Source organism: Microcebus murinus, chromosome 1, assembly GCF_040939455.1.
Source record: "Microcebus murinus isolate Inina chromosome 1, M.murinus_Inina_mat1.0, whole genome shotgun sequence".
Lineage (NCBI taxonomy): Eukaryota > Metazoa > Chordata > Mammalia > Primates > Cheirogaleidae > Microcebus > Microcebus murinus.
This window is the reverse complement of record NC_134104.1, coordinates 55,444,423-55,463,086: the sequence shown is the minus strand read 5'-3', so window position 1 is coordinate 55,463,086 and position 18,664 is coordinate 55,444,423. Positions and strand designations below refer to the sequence as shown.

Here is an 18,664-nt window from a genome sequence, read left to right as displayed (position 1 = left end):
TTTGAGATAGGATCTTGTTCTGTCACCCAGCTAAAGTGCAGTGATGTTATCATAGCTCACAGCAACCTCAAACTCCTGAGCTCAAGTGATCCTCCTGCCTCAGCCTCCCAAGTAGCTGGGAATACAGGTGTGCACCACCACACCTGGTTAATTTTTCTACTTTTTTTTGTAGATACAGGGTCTTGCCCTTGCTCAGGCTGGCCTCAAACTCCTGGCCTCAAGTAATCCTCCTGCCTTGGCCTCCCAGAATGCTAGAATTACAGGCGTGAGCCACTGCAGTCTGCCTTCATTACTGTTTATTTTCTATACCATGGCAGCTACATTGTTAGGTATTTTGTCTTTATTATTTTTTCTAATTTTTACAAAATCCCATATTATAGGGAAGGAGACCAGTATCCTTTTCCTCAAGAGCTCCTTAAGGCACTCCTGACTTTACATCGGGCTTCCTGCAGGTCTCCTACATCGAGTATTCTCTGCAGACTCAGGGGTGCCCCAGGAGATGACATGGTCCCACTTTCATGTAAGTAAGAGGTCCCATTTGTTACACACATACTATTCCAAATATTTTCTCAGCTGATTCTCACAATGGCTCTAGGACTAAGTATTATGATTTTTATTTTATAAATAAGGAGCCAGAGGCTGAGGAACATTAAAAGAGTTGTCAAAAGTCACATAATCAGTAATGTACATTACTTCATAAGGTGACAATCCCCACCTTCTATTCAAGTGCTAAACATGTATCCATTTCTCTTTAAATCGTTCTTGATATATTAAGGAGGACAAATTTTAATGGTGGCAGAACTGGAAGTAGAAAGACAAGTTAGAGCTCTATACATCAGTTCAGGGGAGAAGTGCTAGGAAACAAAACTAGGGCATTTGTTTAAGATAGTGGTATACAGCTGTGATATAGATGGGAGATAAAATTCATCAGGCTAAGATGATTTATTGACACTGGGAAGTGGGCGCAGGGGAGAGCCTAGTGTGACTTGAATAAGTGGTGGATGATTGTGGAGGATAAAGCAACTCCATGTTGGATGCTAATCTGCCGTGCTGACTTCTGTTAACTCCTGTTCTGGGAATGCCTCTAAGATTTCTACTTTATCTGCTGTTACTGTAAATCCTGCCCTTAGGTCAAAACAACCTAAACCATAAAGCCTGCTCTTAGGAAGATTCACATAGCATTCTTGCTCTTCCCTCAGAGATCCTTTACATATTTTCTCTGCAGTGCATAAGCCCTGGGTCTGTAGGGCAAGGTGCAGGGAGCCATCATCTTGTCTCACCATAGCCCGAGAAGTTCAAGATATGACTTCTGTTCTTAAATCCCTATTAAATGTTTCTCTCTGAGAAACTGGATTTGTCATCCTCTTTCTTCAGCCTTTTAGTTTCCTCAGCCTTTGGGGGTAGGTTTGTATAGACCCACTCAATGCAGAATATTGATGGTGCCATTTTCTGAGAATGGAAATACAGGAACTGGAGCAGATGTGGTGTGTGGAGGGGAATTCAATACTGGACACATTGAGTTGAAATATATCTGCAGAGCATCCAAGTGAAGTGCCAAGTAAAGATTATAACTAGAGATGTATATTTGGAGGATGCAGGTCATAAGAAGTTTTGTTTTTTCCTCACAATGGGAGACAGCAATCTAAGCTGGTTCATAGGATGAGGGAAATGTTCAAGATCTAGAAAGAGGGGCATTAAAAGATATCACAATGTCCTGGGAGAGAGAAGATGAGGTCAAGAACCCAGGTGGCATATTGGTCTTGACTAGAGTGCTCCTCATCTCAGGACAACGGGCAGAGGAAAGGGGCGATAATAGATGCCCATGAAGGTCGATAGCTGTGTGGCAGAAAGGGTCAAGAGTAGAGGATTTTTACATGCTGAGGGGATCACTTTTCAAGTACAGGGCCACTCCTTCCACTGAAAGTCTACCACGGTGAATATTATTGTAGGAAATAAATGCTGAAATATGGACTTCCATAAGTTATATTTAAAAAGAAGCTTAAAAAACTTTTGTGCTACAAACAATACTATCAAGAAAGTGAAAAGAGAACTCACAGAACAGGAGAAAATATTTTCAAATCATATATCTGATAAGGAACTTATATCTAGAATATATTTTTTAAAAACTCTTAAAATTCAGAATGGTCAAAGGATCTGAATAGGTATTTCTCCAAAGAAGATATACAAATGGCCAATAAGCACATGGAAAGGTTCTGAATGTCACTAGCCATTAGGAAAATGTACATCAGTACCACAATATAGTACCAATTTCACACTCACTAGGATGGCTAAAATGAAAAAGATGGATAATAACAAGTATTGGATAGGATGTTGAGAAATTGGAACACTCATAGGGTGCTTGTGGAAATATAAAATGCCACTTTGGACAGCAGTCTGGCAGTTCCTCAAAAGGTTAAAAATAGAGCTGCCATAAGACCCAGAAATTCCACTCTTAGGTATATATCCAAAAGAAAGGAAAATATATGTTCTCACAAACACTTGAATACAAATATTCATGGCATCATTACTCATAATAGTAAAAAAGTAGAAACAATTCAGATGCCTTTCAGCAGGTGAATAGATAAACTATGGTTTATCTATATGGAATATTATTCAGCCATAGAAAGGAATGAATTACTGACACAATGCTCCAATGTGGATGAACCTTGAAAACATGCTAAATGAAAGAAGCTAGTCACAAAATATCACATACTTTATGGTTTCATTTATATGAAATGTCCAGAACAGGCAAATCTATAGAGATACAAAGTGGATTAGTGGTTGCCCAGAGTTGGATGTGGGGGAGATAAAGGAGAGATGGGGAGTGACTGCAGTGAATAAGGAATTTCCTTTGGGGGGCAAGGAAAATGTTCTAAAATTAGGTGGTAGATGACTTTGAATATATTAAAAACCATTGAATTATAAACTTTAAGTGAATTGTATGGCATGTGAATTATATCTTGATAAAACTGTCTTTTAAAAAGAAAGTACACAAAGGATTTTTAGGAAAATGAAAATACTCTGTAAGATACTGTTAATGGTGGATATGTGTCAGTATATATTTATCTAAACCCATAGAATGTACAAGAGCAAACTCAGATGTTAAACTATGGACCTTGCGTGATTATGAAGTGTCAACTCAGGTTCATCAGTTGTAACAAATTTACCACTCTGGTGGGAATGTTAACAAGGGAGAGAGGCTTTGCATGTGGAAGGACAGAGGGCATATGAGAATCTCTGTGCCTTCCTGTCAATTTTGCTATGAACCTAAAATTGCTGTAAGAAATAGTCTTTAAAAAAAAAAAGCCTGAGGTCTGAGGAAAGGATTGAGTGAGGCAAGAGCTGAACCTGCTAAAGACCAGACAATAATAATACCAGCCATTGCATGGGAGCATTTATATGCTAGGCACTGTGCTAAGTGCGTTTTACTGACGTTACCTCCTTTTATCATCACCACAAATCCATATATTAGGTAATTTTCCCTCATTTTACAGACAATACAGTTGTCAGAAAACAGCTCAGAAAACATAAAGAACTTGTCCAAGATCAATAGAGACAGACAAAAGGCAGACGTAGGTCTGTGTCAGTCTGTTCCTTAATACCTGCACCATGTTGCTTCCCACAAATCCCCTTCTTAGAAACCCACAGCACATATTAGTATATGCATTCAGGACAGGCACTAAGGAAATGCCTATTAATTCTATATAATCCAGCATTTCCGAAATGTATTTGAATATAGCATACACTTGCTTTGGGTACAATGGATATAATTATAGCACCCCAAAGAGGGCAGACTTTGTGAAAGAGCAAGATAGAAAATACTATTCTCCATGTCACTCCCTCTTTATTAACGAATCAGCAACTATTTGATATTAGGCAACTCAGTAATGAATATAACTGCAAACTTTCATAAAGAATATTATATAAGGTTGCATAAAGCAACTTGATATTTGATATTAGGCAACTCAGTAATGAATATAACTGCAAACTTTCATAAAGAATATTATATAAGGTTGCATAAAGCCTTCATGCCCAATATTATTCTCTGGCTTTTTCTCTGTTCATTCCTAAACTTTAGATTATTTTTTTAAAAAAACTTGATAATAGTTATGATAACCAGTGTGCATTGATTTTTTTTACTCTGTGCCAGACTGTTTTCTGGTTACTTTACAGGCATTATACCACTTGACACATAGCCCTCTGAGCTAGATTTGTTTATAACAATGTTACAATGGGATGCTGAGGTACAGAGATATTAAGTAACTAAACTTAAGAAAACACACAGTTAGTAGCTGGTGAAGCAGGTATGACAGACTTTAAATCCAGGTGCTCAGACTCAAAGCCCATAGTACTAGCCACTTCATTATTCCGCCCAAATAGCATAGATTCTTTGGCAATCTCATCCACAGCCAAAGCGTCCCTTGTCCATGGTTTCCCCATCCCCGCTCCTAATTCTGGTCCTCTTTTCTGAGCTACAGATGCACATCACTAACTGCCTGTTAGGCATCTCACTGGGGAGCTATAACTGGATCCTCAAACTCAGCATGTTTTCAGTGTAATCTCATCTTCCTGCCTCCAAATTTACCCCTCTTTTTGTGTTCCTCCTTTTCAATCATTTGTGAATCTCTTCACATGACAAATAGGAGCATTTCCCACATGTTGGGCACTGTGCTCACTTGGGTCGTAAAGGTGAGCAGGACTGCTGTTCTTACACCTGACTTCTCTTTGCCTCGTAACTTCAGCGAACACATGCTTCGTCCCGGCCCCTCTTTCTTCTTTCTCCATTATGTCCTTCCAGATTAATCTCCAGCAGCTGTTTTGGTCTCTAAATTGCTCTTAAGTTATATTCAGTTGAAAGAGAATTTGTGCCAGATTATCCTCCTATGACAGGCCCCTGGCATGCGTATAGGTGCCAAGGCAGATTGTGTTCCAAAGATGGCCCCACCGTCTCACATGCTCTTCCAGCATGAGCTGGGGACTGCACTTCTCCCCTTGGCTCTGGGCAGGCCTGTAAATGCAGTGAAAGTGATGCTATGTGCTTTCCAAGACTGAAGTGAAAAGGCCAAAACAGCTTCTGTCTGGCCCTTTGGAGATGCTTGCCCTTGGAACCTAGGCCCCAAGCCATGAGGAAGAGGAAGGGCTGCATGGAGTCGCTATGTGAAGTTGTTCCTGGTGACAGCTCCTACTGAGGACCCAGTTGGCAGCCAGCACCCACCTCCCAGACAAGCAAGTGAGCAAGATTTCAGATGATTCCCAGTTCTGACCTTTGAGTGTCCACAACTGATGCTGGGTGGAACAAAGACAAGATGTTCCCTCTGAGCCTTACCTAAAGGGCAGATTTGTTAGCAGCATAAACATTGTCATTATTTTAAGGCACCGAGTTTTGGGGTGTCTGTTGCACTGCAGCAGACCACCAGAACAGGTGTCTACCTTTGTTTGAACCAGCTATTGCCAGGGTCAAGGGTACACGGCACAGTCCACAACTGCCGCTGGGCAGGCGGGTGCCAATATTAAATGCCAGTTATGTGCCATTCTTTTTACATTTTTAACCCTATCTATAGCACTTAATAAAGTACTTTGCATGAAGTGTGTGTTGAATAAATAGTTGCTGATTGAAATGAAATATGGCATGATAATAAGAAAATGCATTTAGCATCCACAGCCGTACCACCCTGAATGTGCCTGACTTCAGGGTCGGGACTGGTCAGTACTTGGATGGGAGAAAATCCATTTAGCAGCCAATTATACTACAATTCAAACTGCATGTCTAGATGCTATGACTATGTGATTGAAAGTAAGTTTTCTCTCTAATCTATAAATTTCCCCTCTTTTGCAACTGACATGAGGATTAAAGTATTTTAAGGCATATGATAGTGTCGAAGAGTGTGTGGCTCATGGTAAATAAATCTCTCCCCCCTCACCCTTTTCTCTTACATTTTTAAATAGGAGAAATGAGGATAAAATGAAAAGGATTATAACCTGATTGTGAAAGATCCTGGATGCATGGTTGAAGTTCATTTTTTTAGTCACTGGGGATTCATGGAAGATTACAGAGGTGTGATATGCATAAGGCAAGTTTTGAGAAGATTAATATGACAGTAATGTATAGAATAAGAGACCAGATATATAAAAAACAGTTAGGAAGCTAAGTTCAGTGTCTAAGCATGTTAGAGTCTAAATAGGACCTAAAAAACGTAATCACATGGGTGTCAGGTCAGGAGTAAATGGCAGGATAATATCACAAAAAAAGTTTAATAGACGTTGATTGACTGGGTTGGAGTCTACAAAGTAAAAAGTTGAATAATAAAAAGAAGTCCAAAATTTATCCAAATAATTTGGCAGTGTTTATTAAGAATTGTTCACATAGGAAACCCTATGATCCAGCAATCTCACTTCTAAAGTCTGTCTTGTAAAGAAATGAGAGCAAAAGTACTTAAAGTTATATGTTGAAATGTTTTCACTGCAGCTGTATTTATGACGGTGCCACATTAAGGAAGTGAAATACTCTCAGCGAGGTGATGGTTAAGTAGACTACTATATGTTCAGACACTGGAATAATATGAGAATGAGGTAATTCTATATAAACTGACTTAAATTATAAGTTTTAAGAGAAAGGAGCAAGTTGTAAACTAATGTATATATATTTATATATATGTACACACACACACGCCTATATAATGTCATCTAATTTTCATTAAAAGCAGAAAAAAACCTAAGTGTCAGAAAGGAACAACACTAAAATTAATGCTGTTTTCCCTTGGGTACTGGAGATGGAACTGTGTAGGAGTGGATTGGCCTTAAAATATTTACTTTGATTAATTGGTACAATTTTACCTATTGGTATTTTTTGTTTTTTTCAAAAAATAAAAATATAAGAACATATTAAATTGGCAAATTTCATACCATGACAAGCAAACAGTGCCATTAACAGGAATGAAGTCTGAAAAGACTGTTGGCTTCAGGCAGAAAAGGATGATTAGATGTAGGTTAACATGTATTTGGTATACAGTAGTGCTATGCCAAGGCTTGGATTGTGGTGAGAGTTGTGGTAGTTGTTGGCAGCAGTCCAGGGTGTTCCTGGGCAGGCTTTCTAGGTTCTTGTAGGGCTTAGACAGGAGATGTGGTCGACATGCAGAGAGCTTGCAGCTAAGACTGCAGGGTCAAAGGCAAGACTCCTGAGCCAATGCCATGAACAGCAGCACCACAGATCTTTTCTACTGCTGCTGGGTCCCAGGATTGAAGAGAATAACTCCCTCTGACACAGCCTCATCCACCCTAAAAGCTAGCTTATCCAATCCATCTTATTCACCTGTAATTAACTCTAGATCTTTCACCCTAATATACAAGTTGGTAAGCAGTACAACATTCTACTTGTGAAACTAATCTTTATGAATTTCCCCCCCCCTTGAGCTTGTTTATATTTTTAACCTGGGATATATCTATATCTGCATCCATATTTATATCTGTATCTGCTTCATCTATACATGTGTCTAGACAGATGGGTATAGATAAACATACATAGATATCCCTGTCTGTTCTCACATGAAACAATTGGCACTTATTCAAATTTGGCCTTGAATAATACTGTATATTGGGACACATTGAATATAGGGTAAGCATATTATAAAAATGGATCCCACATGGGGCATCATAGTGATATGTTATAAAGTCAGGGTTTTATTACAGAAGTACTTATTGCTTCTGCAGATGGGTTTAAATTAATGGCTCAAAGAAAATTTTTGCACAAGAATCCCTTCTAGCTTATTGACCCTAGAAATGTGCCCTTGGAAACACCACTTTTTCCCATGTGACTTCAAAATGCTTTGAGTAAAAAAAACACTTGGGTGTTTTATTAAAAGAATATTATCTCCAAGGCCCAATAATAATTTTTTTAATACATGAAAGTCTTTTTTAAATCCTTTTCAATATACATTGCATTAGATAAGCATAAATAACACATTTAAAAAAATTTTAAATGTATGTGCTAAGTGATTTTCAGAAGTCCCTACAATATTTATGATTCTACTATCTGCAATTTCCTTTTATTTATCCTATCTCCTGTAGATTCTGAGTGGGCACAGTGATTTTTTAAAAAGTATCATGCCTTTGTTTTTTCTTTGTTTTTGCAAATCTAGAAAATAAGACATGGAAGTATAATTAGTTTCCTAAAATCTTGCAGCCCTTCATGCTGACAATGATATGTTTAGACTCTGGAATGTGTTGCCTCTTTTGGCCATTTTCCTTATTCATAACATTTGGAAACAAAATATTTATGCATACTCATGAAGCCACATAGATCCATTTTTATTACTGCTATCGATCTATATGATATCTTATGATGTAATAGAAAAAAGATTGTTTTAACTCTGTCGGTCACTTTTGTTTTTCCAAGCAGAAATACCAGCCTCATTGTCCCTGCTTGTCATTCAATATGTGCTGCCAAGCAATTGCAAAGTGATAATGGAAATGCCCTTAGAAATTACCTCAGGCTCCTGATACTCATATAATAGAGGCCTGGAAGGGGAAAGTAGGAGAAAAGCTACTTTTCTGGCAATCAGGAACAACACAGAGAGTGTGGAGGCCTGCTCCAAATTTGGGTAGGTTTATATGCATCATTTAGTGGAGCTGGTGGGTGGGTAAGGGAAACAAAATTACAAATTTCTTCATAACAGTTTGGTTAGGAAGTTGAAGTTGGGAGTGGACCTTGAATCTGAATCTTTTAGAAATTAGAATGGCACCTAATCCCTGCTTTTTAAAAATAGTTCTGTGAGTTTGGTGATGAGATATAAAGTGATATGAGATTAAAAAAAAAAAAAAACTAGTGTGAGTTTAGGATCTAGTGAAATATTGTGAGTAGTCTTCCAGAATCTAGTTAAAGTAAAAAAGAAAATAGAATTCTTAGAAATATCAGATGTCAGTTTTTTAAAAAACAAAAGAATATTGGATGATCCAGGAATTCAGGATGGAAGACTTGAGTAAGCACACTGCCCTCATTTAGGGAGGAGAAACCAGTTAGAGTTGTTTTTCAATTATAGTGATGGATTTGAATAATACATCCAAACCCTTTCACCCAGTTGACCTTATTACCAGTTGCAAGCCTTTGTGAGATGGGGCAATATGGGGGAGATAGGGAAGATAAATGGCTCTCCTGTGGTTTCCATGACCTTTTATCATTGCTCTCTTGGCTCTAATTAATGCTGATGATAGGAGAAGGGAAATGTCTAAAACTCTGGGTGAACAGTCACTTCACTACTCAGAAAAACATTTGGAAATTAGAAAAAATGTTGTAAATATTTGTCTCTGTGCCTTTTACTCTCACAAGTGACCGTGTTGCCTTTTCTCTATCTAATAGACACTGACTGTATTATAAACAACAGAGGACCACTGTGATGTCTTCATATTTATAGTCTGCAGTGAGTGCATGGCACTTGGTGGGGACTCAATAAATATTTGCTAGATTTCATAAAATAGAGTCAAACAGGAGGTATGGTCTTTTAGAAGCCAAAACAATTTTAAAATCTTGGTAAGTAGCTTATCTAAGTAAGTCATTCAACTTGTGTTCATAGATTAACTGAGCAGGGGGGGAATTAGAGTGGGGAAATAAAAATGATCCATTAACTGATTTAGGATTTGGGGATATCTTTGTGAGCCAGCTTCCCCGTCACTTGTGGGAAATATCCCCAGCATCTGAATCAATCGGTGCACGTGAGGATGTTTGGGATGGGGAAGGGCAACTTCTTCTGGCTCCATGTCTGTAAAGCAGGTGGACCTCAGTTGCTGTAACCTTCTTGGCCTTTCTCCCCCCCATTGGATCACTGTGTCCCAGAGGAGAAGGGGCAACTCTCCCATCAGTGCACTTGTCAAATAAACTGGTTCCGTGTCGTTGGGAGCCAGCTGCCCTCAGGAGCTACTGCTGCTCGCCTCCTTTGTTCTCTGGTATACAGTGGTAGCCCCTGTGGGGAGCTGTGCTGTGGGTGGTGGGTAAGTCTACCTAATTCAGAGACGCAGCTTTCAGAAGCCCTCTGTTGTTCTGAGCATAAGCTATGCGCTGCTTTGTCAGCTCTATAGTTATGAAGATGACATTCTTATCTCCTTCTGCCAGACTTCACATCTATCTTTTCATTGTTTTCAAACTTGATTGGGAAATGAATGCTTTTTTTTTTTTGGTCCCCTTTGGGCCCTATAAAGGGTACTCAGCTCCATCAACTCTACACATCTAGGCACTTTGCATCTGATTATCTGGTGTGCCTGCATTCATTTATTAATTCAGTCATTTTTTTGGAAAGATTTGTTGAGCTGCTAGACTGTGCCAAGCACTATGGTAAGCCCCGGGCCTCTACCCATAAGGAGCTCACAGTGTGGCATGTTTACAGTGCAGTTAAACAAGTAGGTGAGCACGCAGCTTCCCAGGAGGAAAGAGAGTTTGAACTAAGTTGCCCACTTTTTGGTGTTTTCTTAACTGAGTCATAACTAAGTAGGATTTGGCCAGAAGGTGATCAGGTGAGGCAAGAGCTGAAGTGGCAGAGGCAGGCAGGGGCTCAGTTCTGAAAGTCCCTCCTTTTGTACTAGAGGGCTTGGACTTTGCTTAGAAGGCACAGGCAACTGGTGCAAAGATTAGAGGAATGACACGGTCAGGTTTCTGTCTGAACTAAGTCACTTCGATATTTTGTAGGATTGGTTTGAGCAAGACAAGCCTGAAGAGACCAGTTTGCAGATTGTTCTTGGTTGAGGGTTTATAATAATGTGATTTAGTAGCACTTCTCCTTATTTTTGTTTTTCCTTTCCTTTTTTTCCCTTGGCAATCTTGACATTTTTTTAGGATGAACAAGTAAGGGAGAAATCACCACCTCTGGTGGTGGTGATGATGATGATGATGATAATGTTGATTACGAAAAAGAAAATGGCTCTTTGCCGTAATCTACCATGAGAATGAAGACCATTCTCAGCAATCAGACTGTTGACATTCCAGAAAATGTCGACATCACTCTTAAGGGACGCACAGTTATCGTGAAGGGTCCCAGAGGAACCCTGCAGAGGGACTTCAATCACATCAATGTAGAACTTAGTCTCCTTGGAAAGAAAAAGAAGAGGCTCTGGGTTGACAAATGGTGGGGAAATAGAAAGGAAATAGCTACTGTACACACTATTTGTAGTCATGTACAGAACATGATCAAGGGTGTTGCACTGGGTTTCCGTTACAAGATAGGTCTGTGTGTGCTCACTTCCCCATCAATGTTGTTATCCAGGAGAATGGGTCTCTTGTTGAAATATGAAATTTCTTAGTTGAAAAATACATCCGCAGCGTTCGGATGAGGCCAGGTGTTGCTTGTTCAGTATCTCAAGCACACAAAGATGAGTTGATCCTTGAAGGAAATGACATTCAGCTTGTTTCAAATTCGGCTGCTTTGATTCAGCAGGCCACAACAGTTAAAAACAAGGATATCAGAAAATTTTTGGATGGTATCTATGTCTCTGAAAAAGGAACAGTTCAGCAGGCTGATGAATAAGATCTAAGAGTTGTCCAGCCACCTGAAGACACCACATGATTACTAAGATGTATTTGTAATTTTGATGGTGCAATAAAAGAGCTGTTGGTTTGGGGAAAACAAAAAAAAAGAAAAAGAAAATGATAGTGGCTGGCATTTATTGAGTTCTTGCTATGAACTCACATTAGACCAAACGTTTTTGTGCATTAGCTCATTTCACACTCACTAAAAATGCATGGTGTAGATAGCATTATCCCTTTCCATTTGTGTATGAGAAAACTAAGGCATACAGGGTTTACAAACTTGCCCAGGTGTACAGCCAGTAAGCAGCAGACCTGGGACATAACTCAATCCTATCTGATTTCAACTGCCATTCTAATAACTCTGTGCTTTATAAAAATCTTCATAGTACTTCAAAAAGCACTGGTTTTGACAAAGTCTCACTAGAGCTTTAACAGAATCCTTATCAGCCTTAAATTTACTCCAAATAGAGTTGCCTATTCTCATTTAATGGAATCACATGCTCATAAAATAGTTTGGGATGCTTTTCATTTTAATAGCCAAATATCTTCACTTTGCCACTGAACAGATGCAGAGAATGAATTTTCATGTTAACTTTCAATAAATAAGTCAATATCCTGCAACATACAATTAAAGTATAACAGGAGAAGTCATTTCTGATTTATCTTTTGCTATGGATTATTCATTCACCATTCAATAAATACTAAGCTGTATCATGTGCTATGCTCTATTCCTTTTAAGAGTATGGATGATAATAATAAATAACTTGTTTAAGTTTGCTTTGTAATGTAGAGTCTAATACAGTGCCATATAGAGAGTCCTCAATACTTGCTTTCTGAATGTAAAACCCAGTGAAATAAGACAAAGGAATCATACGTTATACAGGCCCAAACATCAAATTTAAATCATTGTACTGTCTTAAATTTATTACTTTTAGTTCTTGGAAATGTTCAGATTAGGTATTTTTTAAATCCATATTAATAAGATAAAGGCAATCATTGTTTTACATTCACTCAGCATATGTAAATAAGATAGATGTCTATTTATTTAGAATTGCGAGTGCTTTAACATTAGTTTTAATATTACTCATTCCAAATCTCCCAGTTTTGAATAGAAACCCCGAAGTGCCATAATAAACAAGTTGTCGTTCTCAATGAATGTGCTTGGGCTTCTTACAGGTAAGGGACTTAATTATGAAGGGTGATTCCAAACTACCCAGTAAGTCCTGGCAGTTGGAAATTATGGAAATGCAGCCTTGTGTTGCTGCCAGGGTAGGCAGCTCCTAGAGGTAGAGGGAGGTGGGACATTCTTTCAGATTGTTTCTGGTCAGCCAATCAACCGCCCCCTGCCCCCACTCCCATTCCACCACCACATGACCACACCTTCCTTGGGAGAATTGACAAAGGAATGTGGGATGGCAAAATTCCTGCATTCCTACCCTGGCCACGGAGCAAAATTATGGCGTTACTGTTGGGTTTTATGGATTTCCTCTTTGTTCTACTGCTATCATGCTTTCTTCTATCCAGAACTCTCTCTATGTGATAGAAAATGTAGGTCTAATTCTTGGTTTAGCTGCCAAGATTCCTCAGTGCTTATGCAAGAGAATAAAAAGCGGCACAAATGTTTAGGATTACCCAAATGCCTTGGAAAATGACACTTTCCAGATGTAAAGAGTATGTTGGTGGACTTCTCTCCAGCGTACCAGGTTTATCCTTTTGAATAATTAGATTATTCCAACAGATACCCTAGTGAAAGAGTTTTACTTGATTTCTATATTTCTGAGGATTTATTTAAAAGACTATCCAATGAAACAAATATTTAGTCTTATAGTATGTTAATATTAATAATAATAAATGTATTAAGGACAAATGACAAAAATGAATGACTTTAAAGATAATCCTAATTTTATTACAGAAAACTCTTTCTTACATTAAAATTTTTAAAACAACCACAGAGCAGGTAATTAATTTTATTTCAGTCTTCCTTTTCTTTTCTAGCTCTCTTATATATGAAAGATTTAAGTGAGCTAAAAATTGAGAACATTCATGTGAAAAACATAATAATGCAGCACTTAAGGGGTTACTTAGGAAAGGAAGTGTGATTTGTGTTTTCTTTCCATGGAGAATCTTACTCTACTCCAAGTATGGCCAATGTGATTTTCTCACTACATCTGCCTTTATTAAGAGTTTAAAAAGGTGAGAACCTTCTTTTCTTTTCTTTTCTTTTCTTTTCTTTTCTTTTCTTTTCTTTTCTTGTCTTGTCTTGTCTTGTCTTTTCTTTTCTTTTCTTTTTCTTGTCTTGTCTTGTCTTTTCTTTTCTTTTCTTTTCTTTTCTTTTCTTTTCTTTTCTTTTCTTTTCTTTTCTTTTTTTATTTTTTAGAGATAGGGTCTTTCTCTGTCACCCAAGCTATATATAGTTCAGTGGTGTGATCATAGCTCAATACCACCTACAACTCCCTGGGCTCAAGTGATCCAGTGATCCTCTCTCCTCAGCCACTGAGTAGGTGGGATTACAGGCTCATACCACCATGTCCAGTCAATTAAAAAAAATTTTTTTTTGTAGAGAGAGTGGGTCTCACTATGTTGCCCGTTCTGGTCTCAAACTACTGGGCTAAAGGGATCCCCCACCCCTGCCTCCCAAAGTGCTGGGATTACATAGGCATGAGCCACTGCGCCCAGCTGAGAATTTTTTAAAACTAACATCTTACAGTGTCCCTAAAGATGTCCCCTTTTGGTGGTGTAAGAATCCTCATCTATCACCAAAGTAGAAATGTATTGGCAAAGTTAAGAATCTGGATCCAGGATATTAGAAAAAAAATCGCAGCCTTTTGTATGTTTGCAATGCCCTACAGTGATTTGGTCTTGCAACAGTTACCTAGATTTTGGAAATTTGTGAGTCTGAGTAAATCTTCTCCTTGTCAGTATTTCTATCTTCTTGCCTATGCACTATTGATAATACTAAAAGCTGAAAAAAAATTCTTCTCAGGAATAAACTATGGAATAATCATCCTTTAAATTTATAGATTAAATGTTAAGTTTTTAGTGTGAGCTGATGAAGCTATTAAGAGATGGTATAGAAAGGTAAGGAATCTATAGGTAGAAATATGAGGAACAATTTTTCCATAGTTTCTAGAATACTCACACAGAGTGAATTATTTATGCATCTATAACTAAAAAGCTAAACTTATCAGTGGCCTTTCCACATAGTATATATTAAAATATTTTAAATGTCCAACAAAATTTGCATTTGTTAGGATACTTTCAGTTACAAGTCCATCAAATTAGCTTAAACCATATGGAAAGTCATTGGCTCGTATAACTGGACATCGTGCAATTATTTGGCTTCAGGTGCAAGGACCCAGGTGCTTTCCATCTCTGAGCTCTGGTGAATACAAGTTTCATTATAAGGACAGTCCCCTTCATGACTGCCAGCTGCAATCAGGGCTATATGCCTTTACTTCCACACCGGTGTAGAGGAGACTTTCTTCCTGAAAAGTCTCTCAAACACAAATAAACTTTTCACCTGGAAACCTCTAGTTGGTTTGGTTCACATGCCCACTCCAAAACCAACCATGGAAAAAAGTTATGAAATGACCCTTTGGTCAATCAGACCATTGAGAGATGAGGGCTAAGTCAAAAAAGGGTGTATACCTGACCAACGCCCCAGTTCTGTTGGAAAGAAAGAAAAGACAACAGAGGCTATAGACCACCAGTAATGCCCATGCCAGGGTTGTTGAAAGGAACATACCTATGCAGCAAGTACAAAAACCACCATGAACTTTAACACACCATAATGTTTGGCAGTTGAAGCTACCAAATGAGTCAGATTTTTAAAAAATCTATTTATAAGGACAAGCACTGGTTCTGATTCCTTGGGACCGGAATGGCTGACAAGGTGTCTCTCAGGCTGTTTCTGCCCCAGACTGCCAGAGAGAATTGGGCAGATCAGCAAGTGGGTTGGAAGATCAGAGGATAGGGCTAAGAATTTCTTCACTTCTCAAGGCAAGGCGGGAGGATGGTTACAAGTTATCTGCAGATAGGGAAGTAATAGAGCAATGATGCTGTAACTGACTGCCTTGCTCACAAGTATGTTTGTGTCAGAACTTTGCTCACTGTGCAAGGATCATTTTGGCTACATGTGATGATCCTTTTATGTGCATAAAACTTGGAACTATAAAGGCAATGAAATGGTTAATAACCAGCTTCTGGCACTTGAAATAGAATATTTGAGTCTGCAACAAATCAAGAGACTCAAAACCCAGATTTTTTTTTTTTAAAGAGATATGTACTGTCTAAATTTTTTTCTTTTTCTTTTTTTCCTTTACTATTACAAGAGGTATGCCTAGTGGATTTGATCACAGAGTTTCAGAAAAGGTGTGTCTGAATCAGATAAGAAAAAGAAAGCTAGGAAAAAACTTGACCCTTTGGGTCTTCCGGGACTATAGAGAGAAGGAGACAAAGGTTTAGAAAACAGGCAATCAGCCATGTGTCCTGACCTCCAGAGACTGCAATGTCTGAGCAGAACTCAAAGGGTTCGTCCTGCTCCCATTTAGGATACTGGAAGGAAGTTACCTCATAGGACTTCGGAGATCCTAACTCCATCCTAGGATAGTATATTAGTTTCCCAGGACTGCCATCACAAAGTACTGCAAACTGGGTGGCTTTAAACACAGAATTATATTATCTTCCGGTTCTGGAGGCCAGAAGTTAAAATCTAGGTGTTGGCAGGACCATGCTCCCTCTGGAACTTATAGATAAGAATCTTTCTTGCCTTTTCTTAGCTTTTGATGGTTTGTTGGCAATCCCTGGTGTCCCTTGACTTGCAGCTGCAGCACTTCAATTTCTGCCTCTGCTCTCACATGGCATTCTTTCTTCGAGTATCTATGCCTTGTCTCCTCTTTTTTATAAAGACACTAGTCATATTGGATTAAAGATCCATCCTACTCTTGTATGACCTCATTTTAATTTTTAATTACATCTGCAATGACCTTATTGCCAAATAAGGTCACAGTCTGAGGTTCTGGGGATTAGGATTTCAACATGTTTTTCAGGGGCACACAAGTCAATGCATAACAGGTGGTCACAGGAAAGTAAGAACAGTGAGGATGAGACAGAGACAGGCATGGGATTTAGCACTGCTCTCAAGTGGCACAGACAGACTCAGGAATTCCCACTTGCCCCAGGACCAGCAGTGAAAACTGGTTAAAGTTCACAAAGTAAGAGCAGAGGTTTTGGGCCTGGGGTTTGTAGAACCAAACATCTGGCCGGGAAACCATGTGGGAAGACAGTGACACCTCAGGTGGGCTCCACAGTTCCATGGACCACTGAGAAAGAATTGAGCCATCAGGGAATTCCTGGGTCCAGATGTGTTGAGAAAAAAATAGATGATAAATTATGAATTCTACCATCTCCAACCTTCCTTCGGCAGCAAATGCCAACAGAATCATGAGTCCAGGGAGCTGCCCAGATTGGCCACTCTACAGAAGAGAACAGCAAAGTTCTAGAAAGCAAAGTATAGAATAGTCCTTAGAAACATGCCTCTCTTCAGCTACCACGAGGTATGTTTCTACACTCAGACCATCTTTTTTTTTCCTCTCCCACTGCCCCACTCAGAAACCATCTTGGACATTAATAGGGGAAGGAAATGGGTCTCTGTAAGACTGAGGCTGTATGTATGTAATCCAAGATAAGACCAAGTCACCTAAAGAAACAGGTAAGACTCCTGAATTGAACTGAATCTCCACGTGCACCACCACCTCCTCACACACATGCACGCATGTGCATGCGCGTGCACACACACACACACACACACTCTGCTGTGGTACAACTTCACCTGTAATTTCTGAGTTGAGCTAATTGAAATCAGATACTATCTAGAATTCTCTAAAAAAGATGGAATAAACATTCTCAGGCACACCAACCTGGGATACAACTGGGGTGCAAACCATAGAACACCTATTCCTTATTCCAGCTCTCCTCAGGCAGAACTGGTGGAACTGCAGCTTCTTTAAATCAAGAACTTTGGCTCAGAGTGGAAGGAATGATCAGGATATTACAGCTCCACCTTCCTGCGGGTCCCTGAGCCTCCTGGCTGGCAGCCGCCCCAGAGGTTGCTCTGATTGAGCACCCAGCAGCACCCAGGATCCCACGTCCACTAATGGCACTGCTGCTGCTCCTTGGATTGTCTGACACACACATCACCTCTGAGGTGCCTCCCAGGAAAGTAAGTTGCTTAGTGCCTTGGAGGTCCTTTCCTTGTCCCCATATTATCACTACATAAATCTGTTACTTTACTTAACCAGAAATGTTATAATTATGTGTATACTTGGCTTAAACAGAGAATTCCTCAAAGGCAGGGACTGTGTCTTTCACATCCTGATTTATAGTGCTTTATCTCCTACGGAGTATGTCATCAATAAAGGAAGGAAAGAATAAATGAAGGAAAGAAAAGTTTGGTGACTTTTAATATTGGTCCTGAGGAGGGAATGTGGACCATGGAGGGAAGCTAGGAGTCAGAGAAGAGCTCCAATCATCAGCTTACTCCCTCCGAAGCCAGCTTTTCTCTTCTGCAACTTGCCAGTGTTTCCCAGAGCTCCTAGGAAAGATTCTGTGCCCTGACTTTGATCTTTCACCAAAATCACCAAAGTTGGATTTTCACTGCAACAGGATAAATTCTCATCCTTTAACATGAAGTGAATGAATTCCAGAAATTTGAGGTGGTCTGAAGACTATTCACGAGGATTATCAATTTTCGGAGCTGAGGCTACTTTATATGTCCAGTGAAAGTTCACAAGTTTCCTTGATACTCTTGGAATTGAGAAAAGTCTAAGAGGTTTCTCTTCTATGCCTGTCTTTCATTTTTCACAAGGGAAACAGCTGCTTGAATCTTGGCAGAACAAGTTGTTTTCAGTGTATCTTTATACATATATATATCATATGTATAACTTTATATATATAAATATATGCTATATATAACTTTATATATATGTGTGTGAGAGTGATTTTTTTCTGATAAAAAGTATAAAATAAATGGAGAATAGAGGAAAATACCATGTAAGAAACTAATATCTAAATTTATTACCTAAGGTTCTGGCCTCAAAAAGTGGACTGGAAAGGTAATCAGTATAATTATAAGAACCTGGCCTGCTTTTATTTATG

The 18,664-nt window shown here is 38.9% G+C and overlaps 1 protein-coding gene and 1 pseudogene across 9 annotated transcripts in view; one reads left to right on the top strand and one right to left on the bottom strand.

Annotated features, from left to right (window-relative positions):
- Positions 1-18,664, bottom strand: part of PHLDB2 (pleckstrin homology like domain family B member 2) — a 210,363-nt gene that overhangs the window by 112,626 nt on the left and 79,073 nt on the right. The gene's annotated exons all lie outside the window — the stretch shown is intronic.
- On the top strand, positions 10,930-11,638 carry LOC105883900 (large ribosomal subunit protein uL6 pseudogene; annotated as a pseudogene).